Below are 23387 nucleotides of genomic sequence, written 5' to 3'. Positions count from 1 at the left end.
GCCCTGTCGTCGGGTTAGTCATGAGGGAGAACTGCACTGTTGGATTGCCAGTACTGAGGGAGGACTGCACTGTCGGATGGTCAGGACTGAGGGAATGCTGCACTGTCGGAGTGTTATGACTGAAGGAGCGCTGCTCTGCTTGATTGGCAGTACTGAGAGAGTGCTGCACTCTCAGAGGGTCAGGACTGAGTGAGGGCTGCACTTTCTGGTTGTCAGTACTGAGGGAGTGCTGCACTGTCGTGGGGTCAGGACTGAGGGAGCACTGCATTGTTGAATTGTTAGTACTGAGGGATTGCTGCACTGTTGGATTGTCAGTACTGAGCGAGTGCTGCACTGTCGTAGTGTCTGCACTGAGGGTGCACTGCTTTGTTGGATTGGCAGTACTGAGGGAACGCTGCACTGCCAGAAGGTCAGTACTGAGTAACCACTGCACTGTCGTTGTGTTATTACTGAAGGAGCACTGCTCTGTTTGATTGTCAGTACTGAGGGAGTGCTGCACTGTCGGAGGGTTAGTAATGAGAGAGCACTGCTTTGTTGGATTGGAAGTACTGACGGAGTGCTGCACTGTCGGATTGTCAGTATTGAGGGGATGCTGCACTGTCGGATTGCCACTGCTGAGGGAGTGCTGCACTGTTTGATTGTCAGTACTGATGGCATGCTGCACAGTCGGAGGGTTAGTACTGAGGGAGCGCTGAACAGCTGGATTCTCAGTGCTGTGGGAGTGCGGCACTGTTGGATTGTCAGTACTGAGGGAATGCTATATTGTCGGAGGGTCAATACTGAAGGAGTGCTGCAATGTCGGAAGGTCAACAGTGAGGGAGTGCTGCACTGTTGGAGGGTTAGTACTGAAGGAGTGCTGCTCTGTTTGATTGTCAGTACTGAGGGAGTGCTATATTGTCGGAGGGACAGGAATGAGGGAGTGCTGAAGGAGTGCTGCAATGTCGGAAGGTCAATAGTGAGGGAATGCTGCACTGTCAGAGGGTCATTAATGAAGGAGTGATGCACTGTTGTCGGGTTAATACTGAGGGAGTGCTGCACTGTTGGGTTGTCAGTACTGAGGGAGTGCCGCCCGTCGATTTGTCAGTACTGAGTGAGTGCTGCACTGTCAGAGGGACAGGAATGAGGGAGTGCTGAACTTTCGGAAGTGGAGTACTGAGGGAGTGCTGCACTGCTGGATTGTCATTGCTGAGGCACTGCTGCACTGTTGGAAAGCCAGTACTGAGGGAGCGCTGCACAGCCGGAGGGTCAGTATTGAGGGAGTACTGCACTGTTGGATTGTTAGTATTGAGGGAGATCGGCACAGTCAGAAATCTCAGTACTGAGTGAGCGCTGCACTTTCGAATTATCAGTACTGAGGGAGTGCTGTACTGTCGGAGGGTCAGTACTTAGGAAGCGCTGCACTGCCAGAGGGTCAGTCCTGAGGGAGCGTAGCACGGTCGGAGGTTCAATCCTGAGGGAGTGCTGCACTGTCAGAAGGTCCTTGCTGAGTGAGGACTGTACTGTCGGAGCGTCAGTACTGAGGGAGTGCTGCACTGTTGGAAAGTCCATACTGAGGACGTGCTGCACTGTCGGAGGGTCATTATTGAGGGAGCGCTGAACTGCTGGTTTGTCAGTGCTGAGGGAATGCTGCAATGTCGGATTGTCAGTACTGAGGAAGTGCTGTGCTGTCGGAGAGTCAATACTGAAGGAGCGCTGCACTGGAAGAAGGTCAATACTGAGGGAGTGCAGCACTGTCGGAGGGTTAGTACTGAAGGAGCTCTCCTCTGTTTGATTGTCAGAACTGAGGGAGCGTTGCACTGTCATAGGGTCAGTGCTGAGGGTGTGCTGAGCTGCTGGATTGTCAGTGCTGAAGGAGTGCGGCACTGTCGGATTGTCAGAATTGAGGGAGTGCTCCACTGTCGGAGGGTCAGCACTGAAGGAGCGCTGCACTGTTTAATTGTCAGTACTGAGGGTGCGCTGCACTGTCAGATGGTCAGTGCTGAGGGGTGGCTGCATTGTCGAATTATCAGTCCTGAGACAAAGCTGCACTGTCGGAAGTTCAGTATTGAGTGAGCGCTGCACTGTTGGATTGTCAGTACTGTGGGAGGGCTGCACTGTCAGAGGGTCAGAACATAGGGAGTGCTGCACTGCAGGAGGGTCAGTAGTGAGGGAGTGCTGCACTTTCGGAGGTTCAGTACTGAGGAAGTGCTGCACTGTCGGATTGTCAGTACTGAGGGAGTGCTGCACTGTCGGAGGCTCAGTGCTGAAGGAGTACTGCACTATCGGAGGGTCAATCCGAAGGGAGTGCTGCACTGTTGGAAAGCCAGTACTGAGGGTGTGCGGCACTGTCGGACGGTCTGTACTGAGTGAGGGCTGCACTGTCGCATTGTCAGAACTGAGGGAGTGCTATATTGTCGGAGGGTTAGTACTGAGGGTGTGCTGCACTGTCGCAGGGCCAGTACTGAGGGAGCGCTGAACTGCTGGATTATCAGAGCTGAGGGAGTGCGGCACTGTTGAATTGTCACTACTGAGGGAGTGCTATATAGTCGGAGGGTCAGTACTGAGGGAGTGCTGCACTGTCGGAGGGCCAATACTTAGGGAGTGCTGCACTGTTGGAAAGCCAGTACTGAGGGTGTGCGGCACTGTCGGATGGTCTGTACTGAGGGAGCGCTGTACAACCGGAGGGTTAGTATTGAGGGAGCACTGCACTGTTGGATTTTCAGTATTGAGGGAGTTCAGCTCAGTCACATGTTCCTTACTGAGTGAAGGCTGCACTGTCGCATTGTCAGAACTGAGGGAGTGCTGCACTGTCGGAGGGTCAGTACTGAGGGAGCGCTGAACTGCTGGATGTTCAGTGCTGAGGGAGTGCGGCACTGTTGGATTGTCAGTACTGTGGGAGTGCTGTATTGCCGGAGGGTCAATACTGAAGGAGTGCTGCAATGTCGGAGGGTTAGTGCTGAAGGAGCGCTGCTCTGTTTGATTGACAGTACTGAGGGAACGCCGCGGTGTCAGAGGGTCAGTGCTGAAGGAGTGCTGCACTGTCGGATTCTCCGTACTGAGCAGGTGATGCTCTTTCGGAGGTTCAGTACTGAAGGAGTGATGCACTGTTGTAGGATTAATACAGAGGGAGTGCTGCACTGTTTGGTTGTCAGTACTGAGAGAGTGCTGCACTGTCGGACTGTGAGTACTGAGGGAGTGCTGCAATGTCAGAGGAACAGGACTGAGGGAGTGCTGAACTTTCAGAAGTGGAGTACTGAGGGAGCGCTGCACAGCCAGATGGTCAGTATTGAGGGAGCACTGCACTGTTGGATTGTCAGTATTGAGGGAGATCGGCACAGTCAGAAAACTCAGTACTGAGTGAGCGCTGCACTTTCGAATTGTCAGTACTGAGGGAATGCAGTACTGTCGGAGGGTGAGTACTTAGGAAGCACTGCACTGCCAGAGGGTCAGTACTGAGGGAGCGTTGCACGGTCGGAGGTTCAGTCCTGCGGGAGTGCTGCACTGTCAGAAGGTCCTTGCTGAGTGAGGGCTGCACTGTCGCAATGTCACTACTGAGGGAGTGCTGCCCTGTCGGACCGTCAGTAGTGAGGGAGTGCTGTACTGTGGGATTGTCCGTACAGAGGGCGTGCTGCACTGTCGGAGCGTCAGCACTGAGGGAGTGCTGCACTGTCAGAGGAAAAGGACTGAGGGAGTGCTGAACTTTCGGAAGTGGAGTACTGTGGGAGTGCTGCACTGCTGGATTGTCAGTACTGAGGGAGTGCTGCACTGTAGGAAAGCCAGTACTGACGGAGCGCTGCACAGCCAGAGGGTCAGTATTGAGGGAGCACTGCACTGTTGGATTGTCAGTATTGAGGGAGATCGGCACAGTCAGAAAACTCAGTACTGAGTGAGCGCTGCACTTTTGAATTGTCAGTACTGAGGAAGTGCAGTACTGTCGGAGGGTGAGTACTTAGGAAGCGCTGCACTGCCAGAGGGTCAGTGCTGAGGGAGGGTTGCACGGTCGGAGGTTCAGTCCTGCGGGAGTGCTGCACTGTCAGAAGGTCCTTGCTGAGTGAGGGCTGCAAAGTCGGAATGTCACTACTGAGGGAGTGCTGCCCTGTCGGAGCGTCAGCACTGAGGGAGTGCTGCACTGTTGGATTGTCCGTACTGAGGAAGTGCTGTACTGTCGGAGGGTCAATATTGAAGGAAAGCTGCACTGTAGGAAGGTCAATACTGAGGGAATGCTGCACTGTCGGAGGGTTAGCACTGAAGGAGCGCTGCTCTGATTGATTGTCAGTACTGAGGGTGCTCTGCACTGTCAGAGGGTCAGTGCTGAGGGGTGGCTACATTGTCGATTTATCAGGACTGAAGCGGTGCTGCACTGTTGAATTATCAGTCCTGAGACAAAGCTGTAATGTCGGAAGTTCAGTATTGAGTGAACGCTGCACTTTTGGATTGTCAGTGCTGAGGGAGTGCTATATTGTCGGACGGTCAATACTGAAGGAGTGCTGCAATGTCGGAAGGTCAATAGTGAGGGAGTGCTGCGCTGTCAGAGGTTCAGTGCTGAAGGCGTGCTGCACTGTTGGAGTGTCCATACTGAGCAGGTGATGCTCTTTCGGATGGTCAGTTATGAAGGAGTGATGCACCGTTGAAGGTTTAATACTGAGGGAGTGCTGTACTGTTGGGTTGTCAGTACTGAGGGAGTGCCGCCCGTCGATTTGTCAGCACTGAGTGAGTGCTGCACTGTCAGAGGGACAGGAATGAGGGAGTGCTGGACTTTTGGAAGTGGAGTACTGAGGGAGTGCTGCACTGCTGGATTGTCATTGCTGAGGGACTGCTGCACTGTTGGAAAGCCAGTACTGAGGGAGTGCTGCACAGCCGGAGGGTCAGTATTGAGGGAGTACTGCACTGTTGGATTGTTAGTATTGAGGGAGATCGGCACAGTCAGAAATCTCAGTACTGAGTGAGCGCTGCACTTTCCAATTGTCAGTACTGAGGGAGCGCTGCACGTTCGGAGGTTCAGTCCTGAGGGAGTGCTGCACTGTCAGAAGGTCCTTGCTGAGTGAGGGCTGCACTGTCGGAGTGTCACTACTGAGGGAGTGCTGCCCTGTCGGAGCGTCAATACTGAGGGAGTGCTGCACTGTTGGATTGTCCGTACTGAGGACGTGCTGCACTGTCGTCGGGTCAGTATTGAGGGAGCGCTGAACTGCTGGTTTGTCAGAGCTGAGGGAGTGCAGCACTGTCGGATTCTCAGTACTGAGGAAGTGCTGCACTGTCGGAGGGGTAGTGCTGAAGGAGCGCCGCTCGGTTTGATTGTCAGTACTGAGGGAGCGTTGCACTGTCAGCGTGTCGGTGCTGAGGGTGTGCTGATCTGCTGGATTGTCAGTGCTGATGGAGTGCGGCACTGTCGGATTGTCAGTATTGAGGAAGTGCTGTACTGTCGGAGGGACAATATTGAAGGAAAGCTGCACTGTCGGATTGTTATCACTGAAGGAGCGCTGCACTGTTTAATTGTCAGTACTGAGGGTGCGCTGCACTGTCAGATGGCCAGTGCTGAGGGGTGGCTGCATTGTCGAATTATCAGTTCTGAGGGGTGCTGCACTGTTGAATTATCAGTCCTGAGACAAAGCTGCATTGTCGGAAGTTCAGTATAGAGTGAACGCTGCACTGTTGGATTGTCAGTCCTGAGGGAGAGCTGCAGTGTCGGAGGGTCAGTAGTGAGGGAGTGCTGCACTGTCGGATTGTCAGTACTGAGGGAGTGCTGCACTGTCGGATTGTCAGTACTGAGGGAGTGCTGCACTGTCGGAGGCTCAGTGCTGAGGGAGTGCTGCACTGTCGGATTGTCAGTACTGAGGGAGTGCTGCACTGTCGGAGGCTCAGTGCTGAGGGAGTACTGCACTGTCGAAGGGTCAGTACTGTGGTTGTGCTGCTCTGTTTGATTGTCAGAACGGAGAGAGTGCGGCATTGTTGCTGCGTCAGTACTGAGGGAGCACTGCACTGTCGTATGGCCAGTCCAAAGGGCATAGCTGCACCGTTGGATTGTCTGTACTGAGGGCTTGGAGCACTGTCGGACTGTCAGTACTGAGGGGGTGCTGCACTGTCGGAGATTCAGTACTGAGGGAGTACTGCACTGTTTGATTGTCAGTACTGAGGTAGTGCGGCACTGTCGGTGTTTCAGTATTTAGTGAGCGCTGCACAGTTGCAGGGTCAGTATTGAGGGAGCGCTGCACTATTGGATTGTCAGTATTGAGGGAGATCGGCACAGTCAGAAAATTCAGTACTGAGTGAGCGCTGCACTTTCGAATTGTCAGTACTGAGGGAGTGCTGTACTGTCGGAGGGTCAGTATTGAGGGAGTACTGCACTGTTGGATTGTCAGTATTGAGGGAGATCGGCACAGTCAGAAAATTCAGTACTGAGTGAGCGCTGCACTTTCGAATTGTCAGTACTGAGGGAGCACTGCACTGTCGTATGGCCAGTCCAAAGGGCATAGCTGCACCGTTGGATTGTCTGTACTGAGGGCTTGGAGCACTGTCGGACTGTCAGTACTGAGGGGGTGCTGCACTGTCGGAGATTCAGTACTGAGGGAGTACTGCACTGTTTGATTGTCAGTACTGAGGTAGTGCGGCACTGTCGGTGTTTCAGTATTTAGTGAGCGCTGCACAGTTGCAGGGTCAGTATTGAGGGAGCGCTGCACTATTGGATTGTCAGTACTCAGGGAGTGCGGCACTGTTGGATAGTCCATACTGAGGGAATGCTGCACTGTCGAATTGTCAGTACTGAGGGAGCGCTGCACAGCCGAAGGGTCAGTATTGAGGGAGTACTGCACTGTTGGATTGTCAGTATTGAGGGAGATCGGCACAGTCAGAAAATTCAGTACTGAGTGAGCGCTGCACTTTCGAATTGTCAGTACTGAGGGAGTGCTGTACTGTCGGAGGGTCAGTACTTCGGAAGCGCTGCACTGCCAGAGGGTCAGTACTGAGGGAGCACTGCACGGTCGGAGGTTCAGTCCTGAGGGAGTGCAGCACTGTCAGAAGGTACTTGCTGAGTGAGGGCGGCACTGTCGGAGTGTCACTACTGAGGGAGTGTTGCCCTGTCGGAGCGTCAGTACTGAGTGAGCGTTGCACTGTCAGAGGGTTAGTGCTGAGGGTGCGCTGAGCTGCTGGATTGTCAGTGCTGAGGGATTGCGGCACTGTCGAATTGTCAGTATTGAGGGAAAGCTGCACTGTGGGAAGGTCAATATGTGGGAGTGCTGCACTGTCGGAGGGTCAGCACTGAAGGAGTGCTGCTCTGTTTGATTGTCAGTACTGAGGGTGCTCGGCACTTTCAGATGGTCAGTGCTGAAGGGTGGCTGCATTGTCGAATTATCAGTACAGAGGGATGCTGCACAGTTGAATTATCAGTCCTGAGACAATGCTGCACTGTCGGAAGTTCAGTATTGATTGAGCGCTGCACTGTTGGATTGTCAGTACATAGGGAGGGCTGAACTGTCAGAGGGTCAGTAGTGAGCGAGTGCTGCACTTTCAGTGGGTCAGTACATGGGGAGGACTGCACTGTCAGAGACTCAGTACTGAGTGAGGGCTGCAATGTCAGAGTGTCAGTACATATGGAGGGCTGAACTGTCGGAGGGTCAGTAGTGAGCGAGTGCTGCACTGTCGGATTATCAGTACTGAGGGAGTGCTGCCCTGTCGGATTGTCAGTCCCGAGTGAGTGCTGCACTGTCGGAGGGACAGGACTCTGGGAGTGCTGAACTTTCGTAAGTGGAGTACTGAGGGAGTGCTGCACTGCTGGATTGTCATTGCTGAGGGACCGCTGCACTGTAGGAAAGCCAGTACTGAGGGAGTGCTGCACAGCCGGAAGGTCAGTATTGAGGGAGCAATGCACTGTTGGATTGTCAGTATTGAGAGAGATCGGCACAGTCAGAAAACTCAGTACAGAGGGAGCGCTGCACTTCCGAATTGTCAGTACTGAGGAAGTGCTGTACTGTCAGAGGGTCCGTACTAAGGAAGCGCTGGACTGCCAGAGGGTCAGGACTGAGGGAGAACTGCACTGTCGGAGGTTCAGTCCTGAGGGATTTGCTGCACTGTCAGAAGATCCTTGCTGAGCAAGCTCTGCACTGTCGGAGTGTTACTACTGAGGGAGTGCTGAACTGCAGGTAGGTCAGTGCTGAGGTTATGCGGCACTGTCGGATTGTCAGTACTGTGGAAGTGTTGTACTGTCGGAGGGTCAATATTGAAGGAGAGCTGCACTATAAGAGGGTCCATACTGAGGGAGTGCAGCACTGTCGGAGGGTTAGTACTGAAGGAGCGCTGCTCTGTTTGATTGTCAGTACTGAGGGAGCGTTGCACTGTAAGAAGGTCAATACTGATGGTCATCTGCACTGTCAGAAGGTCAGTGCTGAGTGAGTGCTGCACTGTCGGATTGTCCGTACTGAGGGAGTGATGCTCGGTCGGAGGGTCAGTACTTAGGGAGCGCTGGAAAGTAGAAGGATCAGTACTGAGGAAGCGCTGCACTGTTTGATTGTCAGTACTGAGCGAGTGCTGCGCAGTCAGATGCTCAATACTGAGGTAGGGCTGCACTGTCGGATTGTCAGTAATGAGTGAGTGCTGCACTGTCGGAGGGTCTGTCCTGAGAGAGTGATGCACTGTTTGATAGTCAGTACTGTGGGAGTGCTGCATTTTCAGAGGGTCAGTATGGACGGATGGCTGCATTGCCGAATTATCAGTACTGAGGGAGTGCTGAACTTTCGGAAGTGGAGTACTGAGGGAATGCTGCACTGTTGGGTTGTCAGTACTGAGGGAGTGCTGCACTGTCGATTTGTCAGTACTGAGAGAGTGCTGCACTGTCAGAGGCTCAGTACTGAGTGAGTGCTGCACTGTCAGTGGGTCAGTACATGGGGAGGGCTGCACTGTCAGAGGGTCAGTACTGAGGGAGTGCTGCACTGTCGGACGTTCAGTAGTGAGGGAGTGCTGCACTGTCGGATTTGCAGTACTGAGGGAGTGCCGCCCGTCGATTTGTCAGTACTGAGTGAGTGCTGCACTGTCAGAGGGTCAGTACTGAGTGAGTGCTGCACTGTCAGAGGGTCAGTACTGAGTGAGGGCTGCACTGTCAGTGGGTCAGTACATGGGGAGGGCTGCACTGTCAGAGGGTCAGTACTGAGGGAGTGCTGCACTGTCGGAGGGACAGGACTGTTGGAGTGCTGTACTTTCAGAAGTGGAGTACTGAGGGAGTGCTGCACTGCTGGATGTTCATTGCTGAGGGACTGCTGCACTGTTGGAAAGCCAGTACTGAGGGAGCGCTGCACAACCGGAGGGTCAGTATTGAGGGAGTACTGCACTGTTGGATTGTCAGTATTGAGGGAGATCGGCACAGTCAGAAAATTCAGTACTGTGTGAGCGCTGCACTTTCGAATTGTCAGTACTGAGGGAGTGCTGTACTGTCGGAGGGCCAGAACCTAGGAAGCGCTGCACTGCCAGAGGGTCAATATTGAGGGAGCACTGCACGGTCGGAGGTTCAGTCCTGAGGGAGTGCAGCACTGTCAGAAGGTATTTGCTGAGTGACGGCGGCACTGGCGGAGTGTCACTACTGAGGGAGTGCTGCATTGTTGGAGCGTCAGTACTGAGGGAGTGCTGCACTGTCGGAGGGTTGGGACTGAAGGAGCGCTGCTCTGTTTGACTGTCAGTACTGAGGGAGCGTTGCACTGTCAGAGGGTTAGTGCTGAGGGTGCGCTGAGCTGCTGGATTGTCAGTGCTCAGGGATTGTGGCACTGTCGAATTGTCAGTATTGAGGGAAAGCTGCACTGTGGGAAGGTCAATATTGTGGGAGTGCTGCACTGTCGGAGGGTCAGCACTGAAGGAGCGCTACTCTGTTTGATTGTCAGTACTGAGTGTGCTCGGCACTTTCAGATGGTCAGTGCTGAAGGGTGGCTGCATTGTCGAATTATCAGTACAGAGGGGTGCTGCACAGTTGAATTATCAGTCCTGAGACAATGCTGCACTGTCGGAAGTTCAGTATTGAGTGAGCGCTGCACTGTTGGATTGTCAGTACTGAGGGAGTGCTGCACTGTCAGAGGCTCAGAACTGAGTGAGGGCTGCACTGTCAGAGTGTCAGTACATAGGGAGGGCTGAACTGTCGGAGGGTCAGTACTGAGGGAGTGCTGCACTGTCGGAGGAGAGGACTGAGGGAGTGCTGAACTTTCGTAAGTGTAGTTCTGAGGGAGTGCTGCACTGCTGGATTGTCATTGCTGAGGGACCGCTGCACTGTAGGAAAGCCGGTACTGAGGGAGTGCTGCACTGCTGGATTGTCATTGCTGAGGGACCGCTGCACTTTAGGAAAGCCAGTACTGAGGTAGAGCTGCACAGCCGGAAGGTCAGTATTGAGTGAGCACTGCACTGTTGGATTGTCAGTATTGAGAGAGATCGGCACAGTCAGAAATCTCAGTACTGAGGGAGCGCTGCACTTCCGAATTGTCAGTACTGAGGGAGTGCTGTACTGTCAGAGGGTCAATACTAAGGAAGCGCCGCACTGCCAGAGGGTCTGGACTGAGGGAGAGCTGCAATGTCGGAGGTTCAGTCCTGAGGGAGTGCTGCACTGTCAGAAGATCCTTGCTGAGTAAGCTCTGCACTGTCGGAGTGTTACTACTGAGGGAGTGCTGCCCTGTCGGAGCGTCAGTACTGAGGGTGTGCTGCACTGTTGGATTGTCCGTACTGAGGGCGTGCTGCACTGTCGGATGGTCAGTATTGAGGGAGCGCTGAACTGCAGGTAGGTCAGTGCTGAGGGTATGCGGCACTGTCGGATTGTCAGTACTGAGGAAGTATTGTAGTGTCGGATTGTCAATATTGAAGGAGAGCTGCACTCTAAGAGGGTCCATACTGAGGGAGTGCAGCACTGTCGGAGGGTTAGTACTGAAGGAGCGCTGCTCTGTTTGATTGTCAGTACTGAGGGAGCGATGCACTGTAAGAAGGTCAATACTGATGGTCATCGGCACTGTCAGAAGGTCAGTGCTGAGTGAGTGCTGCACTGTCGGATTGTCCGTTCTGAGGCAGTGATGCTCGGTCGGAGGGTCAGTACTTAGGGAGCGCTGGAAAGTAGAAGGATCAATACTGAGGAAGCGCTGCAATGTTTGATTGTCAGTGCTGAGCGAGTGCAGCGCAGTCAGAGGCTCAATACTGAGGTAGGGCTGCACTGTCGGATTGTCAGTAATGAGTGAGTGCTGCACTGTTGGAGGGTCTGTCCTGAGAGAGTGCTGCACTGTTAGATAGTCAGTACTGTGGGAGTGCTGCATTTTCAGAGGGTCAGTACGGAGGGATGGCTGTATTGTCGAATTATCAGTACTGAGGGAGTGCTGAACTTTCGGAAGTGGAGTACTGAGGGAATGCTGCACTGTTGGGTTGTCAGTACTGAGGGAGTGCTGCACTGTCGATTTGTCAGTACTGAGTGAGTGCTGCAATGTCAGAGAGTCAGTACTAAGTGAGTGCTGCACGGTCAGTGAGTCAGTACATGGGGAGGGCTGCACTGTCAGAGGGTCCGTACTGAGGGAGTGCTGCACTGTCGGACGGTCATTAGTGAGGGAGTGCTGCACTGTTGGATTTGCAGTACTGAGGGAGTGCCGCCCGTCGATTTGTCAGTACTGAGTGAGTGCTGCACTGTCAGAGGGTCAGTACTGAGTGAGTGCTGCACTGTCAGAGGGTCAGTACTGAGTGAGGGTTGCACTGTCAGTGGGTCAGTACATGGAGAGGGCTGCACTGTCAGAGGGTCAGTACTGAGGGAGTGCTGCACTGTCGGAGGGACAGGACTGAGGGAGTGCTGAACTTTCAGAAGTGGAGTACTGAGGGAGTGCTGCACTGCTGGATTGTTATAGCTGAGGGACTGCTGCACTGTTGGAAAGCCAGTACTGAGGGAGCGCTGCACAACCGGAGGGTCAGTATTGAGGGAGTACTGCACTGTTGGATTGTCAGTACTGAGGGAGTGCTGCACTGTCAGAGGCTCAGAACTGAGTGAGGGCTGCACTGTCAGAGTGTCAGTACATAGGGAGGGATGAACTGTCGGAGGATCAGTAATGAGGGAGTGCTGCATTGTCGGATTGTCAGTACTGAGGGAGTGCTGCACTGTCGGATTGTCAGTCCTGAGGGAGTGCTGCACTGTCGGAGGGACAGGACTGAGGGAGTGCTGAACTTTCGGAAGTGGAGTACTGAGGGAGTGCTGCACTTTCGAATTGTCAGTACTGAGGGAGTGCTGTGCTGTCAGAGGGACAGTACTAAGGAAGCGCAGCACTGCCAGAGGGTCAGGACTGAGGGAGATCTGCACTGTCGGAGGATCAGTCCTGAGGGAGTGCAGCACTGTCAGAAGGTCCTTGCTGAGTGAGAGCTGCACTGTCGGAGTGTTACTACGGAGGGAGTGCTGCCATGTCGGAGCGTCAGTACTGAGGGTGTGCTGCACTGCTGGATTGTCCGTACTGAGGGCGTGCTGCACTGTCGGATGGTCAGTATTGAGGGAGAGCCGAACTGCTGGTTGGTCAGTGCTGAGGGTATGCGGCACTGTCGGATTGTCAGTACTGAGGAAGTGTTGTACTGTCGGAGGGTCAATACTGAAGGAGAGCTGCACTATAAGAAGGTCAATACTGAGGGAGTGCAGCACTGTCGGAGGGTTAGCACTGAAGGAGCGCTGCTCTGTTTGATTGTCAGTACTGAGGGAGCGTTGCACTGTAGGATGGTCAATACTGAGGGTGTGCTGCACTGTCGAGGGTCAGTAGTGAGGGAGTGCTGCACTGTCGAATTTTCGTTACTGAGGGAGTGCTTCCCGTCGATTTGTCAGTACTGAGTGAGTGCTGCACTGTCAGAGGGTCAGTACTGATTGAGTGCTGCACTGTCAGAGGGTCAGTACTGAGTGAGGGCTGCACTGTCAGTGGGTCAGTACATGGGGAGGGCTGCACTGTCACAGGGTCAGCACTGAGGGAGTGCTGCACTGTCGGAGGGACAGGACTGAGGGAGTGCTGAACTTTCAGAAGTGGAGTACTGAGGGAGTGCTGCACTGCTGGATTGTTATAGCTGAGGGACTGCTGCACTGTTGGAAAGGCAGTACTGAGGGAGCGCTGCACAACCGGAGGGTCAGTATTGAGGGAGTACTGCACTGTTGGATTGTCAGTACTGAGGGAGTGCTGCACTGTCAGAGGCTCAGAACTGAGTGAGGGCTGCACTGTCAGAGTGTCAGTACATAGGGAGGGATGAACTGTCGGAGGATCAGTAATGAGGGAGTGCTGCATTGTCGGATTGTCAGTACTGAGGGAGTGCTGCACTGTCGGATTGTCAGTCCTGAGGGAGTGCTGCACTGTCGGAGGGACAGGACTGAGGGAGTGCTGAACTTTCGGAAGTGGAGTACTGAGGGAGTGCTGCACTTTCGAATTGTCAGTACTGAGGGAGTGCTGTGCTGTCAGAGGGACAGTACTAAGGAAGCGCAGCACTGCCAGAGGGTCAGGACTGAGGGAGATCTGCACTGTCGGAGGATCAGTCCTGAGGGAGTGCAGCACTGTCAGAAGGTCCTTGCTGAGTGAGAGCTGCACTGTCGGAGTGTTGCTACGGAGGGAGTGCTGCCATGTCGGAGCGTCAGTACTGAGGGTGTGCTGCACTGCTGGATTGTCCGTACTGAGGGCGTGCTGCACTGTCGGATGGTCAGTATTGAGGGAGAGCCGAACTGCTGGTTGGTCAGTGCTGAGGGTATGCGGCACTGTCGGATTGTCAGTACTGAGGAAGTGTTGTACTGTCGGAGGGTCAATACTGAAGGAGAGCTGCACTATAAGAAGGTCAATACTGAGGGAGTGCAGCACTGTCGGACGGTCATTAGTGAGGGAGTGCTGCACTGTTGGATTTGCAGTACTGAGGGAGTGCCGCCCGTCGATTTGTCAGTACTGAGTGAGTGCTGCACTGTCAGAGGGTCAGTACTGAGTGAGTGCTGCACTGTCAGAGGGTCAGTACTGAGTGAGGGTTGCACTGTCAGTGGGTCAGTACATGGAGAGGGCTGCACTGTCAGAGGGTCAGTACTGAGGGAGTGCTGCACTGTCGGAGGGACAGGACTGAGGGAGTGCTGAACTTTCAGAAGTGGAGTACTGAGGGAGTGCTGCACTGCTGGATTGTTATAGCTGAGGGACTGCTGCACTGTTGGAAAGCCAGTACTGAGGGAGCGCTGCACAACCGGAGGGTCAGTATTGAGGGAGTACTGCACTGTTGGATTGTCAGTACTGAGGGAGTGCTGCACTGTCAGAGGCTCAGAACTGAGTGAGGGCTGCACTGTCAGAGTGTCAGTACATAGGGAGGGATGAACTGTCGGAGGATCAGTAATGAGGGAGTGCTGCATTGTCGGATTGTCAGTACTGAGGGAGTGCTGCACTGTCGGATTGTCAGTCCTGAGGGAGTGCTGCACTGTCGGAGGGACAGGACTGAGGGAGTGCTGAACTTTCGGAAGTGGAGTACTGAGGGAGTGCTGCACTTTCGAATTGTCAGTACTGAGGGAGTGCTGTGCTGTCAGAGGGACAGTACTAAGGAAGCGCAGCACTGCCAGAGGGTCAGGACTGAGGGAGATCTGCACTGTCGGAGGATCAGTCCTGAGGGAGTGCAGCACTGTCAGAAGGTCCTTGCTGAGTGAGAGCTGCACTGTCGGAGTGTTGCTACGGAGGGAGTGCTGCCATGTCGGAGCGTCAGTACTGAGGGTGTGCTGCACTGCTGGATTGTCCGTACTGAGGGCGTGCTGCACTGTCGGATGGTCAGTATTGAGGGAGAGCCGAACTGCTGGTTGGTCAGTGCTGAGGGTATGCGGCACTGTCGGATTGTCAGTACTGAGGAAGTGTTGTACTGTCGGAGGGTCAATACTGAAGGAGAGCTGCACTATAAGAAGGTCAATACTGAGGGAGTGCAGCACTGTCGGAGGGTTAGCACTGAAGGAGCGCTGCTCTGTTTGATTGTCAGTACTGAGGGAGCGTTGCACTGTAGGATGGTCAATACTGAGGGTGTGCTGCACTGTCGAGGGTCAGTAGTGAGGGAGTGCTGCACTGTCGGATTTTCGTTACTGAGGGAGTGCTTCCCGTCGATTTGTCAGTACTGAGTGAGTGCTGCACTGTCAGAGGGTCAGTACTGATTGAGTGCTGCACTGTCAGAGGGTCAGTACTGAGTGAGGGCTGCACTGTCAGTGGGTCAGTACATGGGGAGGGCTGCACTGTCACAGGGTCAGCACTGAGGGAGTGCTGCACTGTCGGAGGGACAGGACTGAGGGAGTGCTGAACTTTCAGAAGTGGAGTACTGAGGGAGTGCTGCACTGCTGGATTGTTATAGCTGAGGGACTGCTGCACTGTTGGAAAGCCAGTACTGAGGGAGCGCTGCACAACCGGAGGGTCAGTATTGAGGGAGTACTGCACTGTTGGATTGTCAGTACTGAGGGAGTGCTGCACTGTCAGAGGCTCAGAACTGAGTGAGGGCTGCACTGTCAGAGTGTCAGTACATAGGGAGGGATGAACTGTCGGAGGATCAGTAATGAGGGAGTGCTGCATTGTCGGATTGTCAGTACTGAGGGAGTGCTGCACTGTCGGATTGTCAGTCCTGAGGGAGTGCTGCACTGTCGGAGGGACAGGACTGAGGGAGTGCTGAACTTTCGGAAGTGGAGTACTGAGGGAGTGCTGCACTTTCGAATTGTCAGTACTGAGGGAGTGCTGTGCTGTCAGAGGGACAGTACTAAGGAAGCGCAGCACTGCCAGAGGGTCAGGACTGAGGGAGATCTGCACTGTCGGAGGATCAGTCCTGAGGGAGTGCAGCACTGTCAGAAGGTCCTTGCTGAGTGAGAGCTGCACTGTCGGAGTGTTACTACGGAGGGAGTGCTGCCATGTCGGAGCGTCAGTACTGAGGGTGTGCTGCACTGCTGGATTGTCCGTACTGAGGGCGTGCTGCACTGTCGGATGGTCAGTATTGAGGGAGAGCCGAACTGCTGGTTGGTCAGTGCTGAGGGTATGCGGCACTGTCGGATTGTCAGTACTGAGGAAGTGTTGTACTGTCGGAGGGTCAATACTGAAGGAGAGCTGCACTATAAGAAGGTCAATACTGAGGGAGTGCAGCACTGTCGGAGGGTTAGCACTGAAGGAGCGCTGCTCTGTTTGATTGTCAGTACTGAGGGAGCGTTGCACTGTAGGATGGTCAATACTGAGGGTGTGCTGCACTGTCGAGGGTCAGTAGTGAGGGAGTGCTGCACTGTCGGATTTTCGTTACTGAGGGAGTGCTTCCCGTCGATTTGTCAGTACTGAGTGAGTGCTGCACTGTCAGAGGGTCAGTACTGATTGAGTGCTGCACTGTCAGAGGGTCAGTACTGAGTGAGGGCTGCACTGTCAGTGGGTCAGTACATGGGGAGGGCTGCACTGTCACAGGGTCAGCACTGAGGGAGTGCTGCACTGTCGGAGGGACAGGACTGAGGGAGTGCTGAACTTTCAGAAGTGGAGTACTGAGGGAGTGCTGCACTGCTGGATTGTTATAGCTGAGGGACTGCTGCACTGTTGGAAAGCCAGTACTGAGGGAGCGCTGCACAACCGGAGGGTCAGTATTGAGGGAGTACTGCACTGTTGGATTGTCAGTACTGAGGGAGTGCTGCACTGTCAGAGGCTCAGAACTGAGTGAGGGCTGCACTGTCAGAGTGTCAGTACATAGGGAGGGATGAACTGTCGGAGGATCAGTAATGAGGGAGTGCTGCATTGTCGGATTGTCAGTACTGAGGGAGTGCTGCACTGTCGGATTGTCAGTCCTGAGGGAGTGCTGCACTGTCGGAGGGACAGGACTGAGGGAGTGCTGAACTTTCGGAAGTGGAGTACTGAGGGAGTGCTGCACTTTCGAATTGTCAGTACTGAGGGAGTGCTGTGCTGTCAGAGGGACAGTACTAAGGAAGCGCAGCACTGCCAGAGGGTCAGGACTGAGGGAGATCTGCACTGTCGGAGGATCAGTCCTGAGGGAGTGCAGCACTGTCAGAAGGTCCTTGCTGAGTGAGAGCTGCACTGTCGGAGTGTTGCTACGGAGGGAGTGCTGCCATGTCGGAGCGTCAGTACTGAGGGTGTGCTGCACTGCTGGATTGTCCGTACTGAGGGCGTGCTGCACTGTCGGATGGTCAGTATTGAGGGAGAGCCGAACTGCTGGTTGGTCAGTGCTGAGGGTATGCGGCACTGTCGGATTGTCAGTACTGAGGAAGTGTTGTACTGTCGGAGGGTCAATACTGAAGGAGAGCTGCACTATAAGAAGGTCAATACTGAGGGAGTGCAGCACTGTCGGAGGGTTAGCACTGAAGGAGCGCTGCTCTGTTTGATTGTCAGTACTGAGGGAGCGTTGCACTGTAGGATGGTCAATACTGAGGGTGTGCTGCACTGTCGAGGGTCAGTAGTGAGGGAGTGCTGCACTGTCGGATTTTCGTTACTGAGGGAGTGCTTCCCGTCGATTTGTCAGTACTGAGTGAGTGCTGCACTGTCAGAGGGTCAGTACTGATTGAGTGCTGCACTGTCAGAGGGTCAGTACTGAGTGAGGGCTGCACTGTCAGTGGGTCAGTACATGGGGAGGGCTGCACTGTCACAGGGTCAGCACTGAGGGAGTGCTGCACTGTCGGAGGGACAGGACTGAGGGAGTGCTGAACTTTCAGAAGTGGAGTACTGAGGGAGTGCTGCACTGCTGGATTGTCATAGCTGAGGGACTGCTGCACTGTTGGAAAGCCAGTACTGAGGGAGCGATGCACAGCCGGAGGGTCAGTATTGAGGGAGTACTGCACTGTTGGATTGTCAGTATTGAGGGAGATCGGCACAGTCAGAAAATTCAGTACTGAGTGAGCGCTGCACTTTCGAATTGTCAGTACTGAGGGAGTGCTGTACTGTCGGAGGGTCAGTACTTAGGAAGCGCTGCACTGCCAGATGGTCAGGACTGAGGGAGCGCTGCACGGTCGGAGGTTCAATCCTGAGGGAGTGCTGCACTGTCAGAAGGTACTTGCTGAGTGAGAGCGGCACTGTCGGTGTGTTACTCCTGAGGGAGTGCTGCCCTGTCGGAGCGTCAGTACTGAGGGTGTGCTGAACTGCAGGTATGTCAGTGCTGAGGGTATGCGGCACTGTCGGATTGTCAGTACTGAGGAATTGTTGTACTGTCGGAGGGTCAATACAGAAGGAGAGCTGCATTATAAGAGGGTCAATACTGAGGGAGTGCAGCACTGTCGGAGGGTTAGTACTGAAGGAGCGCTGCTCTGTTTGATTGTCAGTACTGAGGGAACGTTGCACTGTAAGAAGGTCAATACTGAGGGTGCTCTGCACTGTCAGAACGTCAGTGCTGAGTGAGTGCTGCACTGTCGGATTGTCCGTACTGAGGGAGTGATGCTCGGTTGGAGGTTCAGTACTTAGGGAGCGCTGGAAAGTAGAAGGATCAGTACTGAGGAAGCGCTGCACTGTTTGATTGTCAGTACTGAGCGAGTGCTGCGCAGTCAGATGCTCAATACTGAGGTAGGGCTGCACTGTCGAATTGTCAGTAATGAGTGAATGCTGCACTGTCGGAGGGTCTGTCCTGAGAGAGTGCTGCACTGTTAGATAGTCAGTACTGTGGGAGTGCTGCATTTTCAGAGGGTCAGTACGGAGGGATGGCTGCATTGTCGAATTATCAGTACTGAGGGAGTGCTGAACGTTCGGAAGTGGAGTACTGAGCGAGTGCTGCGCTGTTGGGTTGTCAGTACTGAGGGAGTGCTGCACTGTCGATTTGTCAGTACTGAGTGAGTGCTGCACTGTCAGAGGGTCAGTACTGAGTGAGTGCTGCACTGTCAGTGGGTCAGTACATGGGGAGGGCTGCACTGTTTGAGGGTCAGTACTGAGGGAGTGCTGCACTGTCAGAGGGTCAGTACTGAGTGAGGGCTGCTCTGTCAGAGTGTCAGTACATAGGGAGGGCTGAACTGTCGGAGGGTCAGTAATGCGGAAGTGCTGCATTGTCGGATTGTCAGTACTGAGGGAGTGCTGCACTGCCGGATTGTCAGTCCTGAGGGAGTGCTGCACTGTCGAAGGGACAGGACTGAGGGAGTGCTGAACTTTCGGAAGTGGAATACTGTAGGAGTGCTGCACTGCTTGATTGTCATTGCTGAGGGATCGCTGCACTGCAGGAAAGCCAGTACTGAGGGAGTGCTGCACAGCCGGAAGGTCAGTATTGAGGGAGCACGGCACTGTTGGATTGTCAGTATTGAGAGAGATCGGCACAGTCAGAAATCTCAGTACTGAGTGAGCGCTGCACTTTCGAATTGTCAGTACTGAGGGAGTGCTGTACTGTCAGAGGGTCAGTACTAAGGAAGCGCTGCACTGCCAGAGGGTCAGGACTGAGGGAGAGCTGCACTGTCGGAGGTTCAGTCCTGAGGGAGTGCTGCACTGTCAGAAGGTCCTTGCTGAGTGAGAGCTGCACTGTCGGAGTGTTACTACGGAGGGAGTGCTGCCATTTCGGAGCGTCAGTACTGAGGGTGTGCTGCACTGCTGGATTGTCCGTACTGAGGGCGTGCTGCACTGTCGGATGGTCAGTATTGAGGGAGCGCTGAACTGCTGGTTGGTCAGTGCTGAGGGTATGCGGCACTGTCGGATTTTCATTACTGAGGAAGTGTTGTACTGTCGGAGGGTCAACACTGAAGGAGAGCTGCACTATAAGAAGGTCAATACTGAGGGAGTGCAGCACTGTCGGAGGGTTAGCACTGAAGGAGCGCTGCTCTGTTTGATTGTCAGTACTGAGGGAGTGCTTCCCGTCGATTTGTCAGTACTGAGGGAACGTTGCACTGCAAGAAGGTCAATACTGAGGGTGCTCTGCACTGTCAGAAGGTCAGTGCTGAGTGAGTGCTGCACTGTCGGATTGTCCGTACTGAGGGAGTGATGCTCGGTCGGAGGGTCAGTACTTAGGGAGCGCTGGAAAGTAGAAGGATCAGTACTGAGGAAGCGCTGCACTGTTTGATTGTCAGTCCTGAGCGAGTGCTGCGCAGTCAGAGTCTCAACACTGAGGTAGGGCTACACTGTCGGATTGTCAGTAATGAGTGAGTGCTGCACTGTCGGATGGTCTGTCCTGAGAGAGTGCTGCACTGTTAGATAGTCAGTACTGTGGGAGTGCTGCATTTTCAGAGGGTCAGGACGGAGGAATGGCTGCATTGTCGAATTATCAGTACTGAGGGAGTGCTGAACTTTCGGAAGTGGAGTACTGAGGGAGTGCTGCACTGTTGGGTTGTCAGTACTGAGGGAGTGCTGCACGGTCGATTTGTCAGCACTGAGTGAGTGCTGCACTGTCAGAGGCTCAGTACTGAGTGAGTGCTGCACTGTCAGTGGGTCAGTACATGGGGAGGGCTGCACTGTCAGAGGGTCAGTACTGAGGGAGTGCTGCACTGTCGGACGGTCAGTAGTGAGGGAGTGCTGCACTGTCGGATTTGCAGTACTGAGGGTGTGCCGCCCGTCGATTTGTCAGTACTGAGTGAGTGCTGCACTGTCAGAGGGTCAGCACTGAGTGAGTGCTGCACTGTCAGTGGGTCAGGACTGAGGGAGAGCTGCAATGTCGGAGGTGCAGTCCTGAGGGAGTGCTGCACTGTCGGAGCGTCAGTACTGAGGGTGTGCTGCACTGCTGGATTGTCCGTACTGAGGGCGTGCTGCACTGTCGGATGGTCAGTATTGAGGGAGCGCTGAACTGCTGGTTGGTCCGTGCTGAGGGTATGCGGCACTGTCGGATTCTCAGTACTGAGGAAGTGCTGCACTGTCGGAGGGGTAGTACTGAAGGAGCGCCGCTCTGTTTGATTGTCAGTACTGAGGGAGCGTTGCACTGTCAGCGTGTCGGTGCTGAGGGTGTGCTGAGCTGCTGGATTGTCAGTGCTGATGGAGTGCGGCACTGTCGGATTGTCAGTATTGAGGAAGTGCTGTACTGTCGGAGGGACAATATTGAAGGAAAGCTGCACTGTCGGAGTGTTATCACTGAAGGAGCGCTGCACTGTTTAATTGTCAGTACTGAGGGTGCGCTGCACTGTCAGATGGCCAGTGCTGAGGGGTGGCTGCATTGTCGAATTATCAGTTCTGAGGGGTGCTGCACTGTTGAATTATCAGTCCTGAGACAAAGCTGCATTGTCGGAAGTTCAGTATTGAGTGAACGCTGCACTGTCGGATTGTCAGTACTGAGGGAGTGCTGCACTGTCGGAGGCTCAGTGCTGAGGGAGCACTGCACTGTCGAAGGGTCAGTACTGTGGTTGTGCTGCTCTGTTTGATTGTCAGAACGGAGAGAGTGCGGCATTGTTGCTGCGTCAGTACTGAGGGAGCACTGCACTGTCGTATGGCCAGTCCAAAGGGCATAGCTGCACCGTTGGATTGCCTGTACTGAGGGCTTGGAGCACTGTCGGACTGTCAGTACTGAGGGGGTGCTGCACTGTCGGAGATTCAGTACTGAGGGAGTACTGCACTGTTTGATTGTCAGTACTGAGGTAGTGCGGCACTGTCGGTGTTTCAGTATTTAGTGAGCGCTGCACAGTTGCAGGGTCAGTATTGAGGGAGCGCTGCACTATTGGATTGTCAGTATTGAGGGAGATCGGCACAGTCAGAAAATTCAGTACTGAGTGAGCGCTGCACTTTCGAATTGTCAGTACTGAGGGAGTGCTGTACTGTCGGAGGGTCAGTATTGAGGGAGTACTGCACTGTTGGATTGTCAGTATTGAGGGAGATCGGCACAGTCAGAAAATTCAGTACTGAGTGAGCGCTGCACTTTCGAATTGTCAGTACTGAGGGAGCACTGCACTGTCGTATGGCCAGTCCAAAGGGCATAGCTGCACCGTTGGATTGTCTGTACTGAGGTCTTGGAGCACTGTCGGACTGTCAGTACTGAGGGGGTGCTGCACTGTCGGAGATTCAGTACTGAGGGAGTACTGCACTGTTTGATTGTCAGTACTGAGGTAGTGCGGCACTGTCGGTGTTTCAGTATTTAGTGAGCGCTGCACAGTTGCAGGGTCAGTATTGAGGGAGCGCTGCACTATTGGATTGTCAGTACTCAGGGAGTGCGGCACTGTTGGATAGTCCATACTGAGGGAATGCTGCACTGTCGAATTGTCAGTACTGAGGGAGCGCTGCACAGCCGAAGGGTCAGTATTGAGGGAGTACTGCACTGTTGGATTGTCAGTATTGAGGGAGATCGGCACAGTCAGAAAATTCAGTACTGAGTGAGCGCTGCACTTTCGAATTGTCAGTACTGAGGGAGTGCTGTACTGTCGGAGGGTCAGTACTTCGGAAGCGCTGCACTGCCAGAGGGTCAGTACTGAGGGAGCACTGCACGGTCGGAGGTTCAGTCCTGAGGGAGTGCAGCACTGTCAGAAGGTACTTGCTGAGTGAGGGCGGCACTGTCGGAGTGTCACTACTGAGGGAGTGTTGCCCTGTCGGAGCGTCAGTACTGAGTGAGCGTTGCACTGTCAGAGGGTTAGTGCTGAGGGTGCGCTGAGCTGCTGGATTGTCAGTGCTGAGGGATTGCGGCACTGTCGAATTGTCAGTATTGAGGGAAAGCTGCACTGTGGGAAGGTCAATATGTGGGAGTGCTGCACTGTCGGAGGGTCAGCACTGAAGGAGTGCTGCTCTGTTTGATTGTCAGTACTGAGGGTGCTCGGCACTTTCAGATGGTCAGTGCTGAAGGGTGGCTGCATTGTCGAATTATCAGTACAGAGGGATGCTGCACAGTTGAATTATCAGTCCTGAGACAATGCTGCACTGTCGGAAGTTCAGTATTGATTGAGCGCTGCACTGTTGGATTGTCAGTACATAGGGAGGGCTGAACTGTCAGAGGGTCAGTAGTGAGCGAGTGCTGCACTTTCAGTGGGTCAGTACATGGGGAGGACTGCACTGTCAGAGACTCAGTACTGAGTGAGGGCTGCAATGTCAGAGTGTCAGTACATATGGAGGGCTGAACTGTCGGAGGGTCAGTAGTGAGCGAGTGCTGCACTGTCGGATTATCAGTACTGAGGGAGTGCTGCCCTGTCGGATTGTCAGTCCCGAGTGAGTGCTGCACTGTCGGAGGGACAGGACTCTGGGAGTGCTGAACTTTCGTAAGTGGAGTACTGAGGGAGTGCTGCACTGCTGGATTGTCATTGCTGAGGGACCGCTGCACTGTAGGAAAGCCAGTACTGAGGGAGTGCTGCACAGCCGGAAGGTCAGTATTGAGGGAGCAATGCACTGTTGGATTGTCAGTATTGAGAGAGATCGGCACAGTCAGAAAACTCAGTACAGAGGGAGCGCTGCACTTCCGAATTGTCAGTACTGAGGAAGTGCTGTACTGTCAGAGGGTCCGTACTAAGGAAGCGCTGGACTGCCAGAGGGTCAGGACTGAGGGAGAACTGCACTGTCGGAGGTTCAGTCCTGAGGGATTTGCTGCACTGTCAGAAGATCCTTGCTGAGCAAGCTCTGCACTGTCGGAGT

The sequence above is a fragment of the Heterodontus francisci genome, chromosome 21 (genome assembly GCF_036365525.1).
Source record: "Heterodontus francisci isolate sHetFra1 chromosome 21, sHetFra1.hap1, whole genome shotgun sequence".
In the NCBI taxonomy this organism is placed as follows: Eukaryota; Metazoa; Chordata; class Chondrichthyes; order Heterodontiformes; family Heterodontidae; genus Heterodontus; species Heterodontus francisci.
The sequence above is the reverse complement of the archived record's forward strand: the minus strand, read 5'-3'. Positions refer to the sequence as shown.